This window comes from Micropterus dolomieu, linkage group LG17 (assembly GCF_021292245.1).
Source record: "Micropterus dolomieu isolate WLL.071019.BEF.003 ecotype Adirondacks linkage group LG17, ASM2129224v1, whole genome shotgun sequence".
NCBI classification, from domain to species: domain Eukaryota; kingdom Metazoa; phylum Chordata; class Actinopteri; order Centrarchiformes; family Centrarchidae; genus Micropterus; species Micropterus dolomieu.
Window position 1 is genome coordinate 3678087 of NC_060166.1, and position 2003 is coordinate 3680089.

Sequence of the window (2003 nt, forward strand, 5' to 3'; positions counted from 1 at the left end):
CTATGCAGACAGTTGTAAAGAAAGAACATCTTTTTCTTCTGTTCTCTACTTGTTATAGTTACACAGTATTAGGGGTGTGGGCTGTATTAAAAGTATCCACTGTTCTCCCATGCTCTAACACACAGTAACGATGAAATGTGTGCTGTTCTCACATTCTCCCTCTGTATGTACACATAAACAACAAGGCAGGGAAATATAAAAGGAATTTATTTTATTGTTTGGGTACATTATTGTTCAGTGTACATGGTCACATCTGAAACAAACTTTACGTGCTTGATAACTCTCCCACCCCGCAGACATCTACACGCCAATACCGATTTATATTCATAGCGGCAAGTGCTATGTAGCTCCACATAGGGGACACAGGAAGTGACATATAGCACCTTCATGCGGCGTCGGAACCGCGTAGGAAATTCACAGCCGCACCGGCAGAGCTCCAGAATATGCGACTCGGCCGGTTCACGCGCGGACGCGCTACAAGTGCGAGGGCCCGCCCAACGCTGCTTGCAGCTTTAATTATACGTTGTTTTGGAGTCATTACTCTCGATTGGTTACCTGTGGTGTCCATGATTTTGATACAACTGAGATGGCGCTGTTGTTCTGCACGAAGACAGCTCTATCCGATGCAGATTCACCCAAAAATCGTTCAGTCATCCCGTTCCACGCTCTCGGTCAGATGTATACTATTTCAAAATCTATCCTGTTAGATATACAACTGACTGTTTAAACCCCTCCCAAACCTCAACATCCGTTTTTAGAGGATAAGACCGGACATCCCCAAACACAACCCCCTTTTTCACAGCGATCTTCACCTTTTGGTGTTCAAGCCCCACCATGACCCCAACATTTTTTTCCTTTTATTTATTTATTTATCTATTTTTCTTTTTAAAAAATGTATTTATTTATTAATAAATTAATTCATTTTTTATTAATTAATTATTTATTTCATGCCATTTCGTGCACGCCACCTTGTGCGTGTGCGTATTGCAGACATTTCATTACTACTGACACCTATGGATACCACAATCTGGTACACTGGTACATTGGCAAACAAAGTGAAGAGGTTGATTTGCGACTTGTGAAAATAAAACCTACCGTTGAGATAACTAGGACAATAACGTCAGTGAGTGAAAGGAAGTTATGGAAAGCTTCAGAGTGGTGAGCATTTCTCCTCTTCTTTGCTCTGCCTGTACCGAAAGGCATACTTTCATATATTGTTTGGCATATACATTACTGCAGGATAAGATCAAGACTAGAAGCATCCTTATATCATAAGTGGCTCAAAAAAATTTTGTCATTGAATTTCAAACATTGCAAGCCAATGTGACGCAAATCCGATTTTTTTGCCCATATGTGACTCAGATCTGATATTTTTATGACAGTGTGAACAGGCCAAGTCACATGGAATCTGATCTTTTCCAGTTCGGAATGTGGTCTAAATCCAATACAGATCGGATCTTTTTAAATGCGACCTGAGTCTGGACACTCTTGACGTCACTGTAGAGCAGCTGTAGACGGAGCTGCACTGAATGAAAAAGCTTCACAAAAAGCCATAATTAAACATGTGTCTCGCTTCCTTCTCTACCTTGCTATCATCTACTCACAAATTCCCTTTCTTAAACCTGAAATCCACCGGACCGCAAGCTCTCTTCTTAGTTACATGCATGCTACTTGTCCGAGCGGACACAGTGGGGGGAGAGAGAGAGAGACAGAAGAAGGGAGTTGTGGGGCAGCTGTGAACAGAAAGAACAAAGTTGTGAACACTTGTCATAATTCGGGAGAAATGTGACCCGCAAGAGGACAATGAAAAACGTGAGTCTCCCGTGAGCTAACAAGAGCTAACCTCTGTGGCTCTTTGTTTACTTCTGTAGCCTGCAACAGTGTATTGCGTGTGACGTTGTGTTATTCTTCTGTGCATGCGGGTCACTTTCAGGCCGTGGACGGTTCACACTGGAGTCTGATATGGGCCACATTTAAACAGTAATGTGAACTGTCAAACAAAA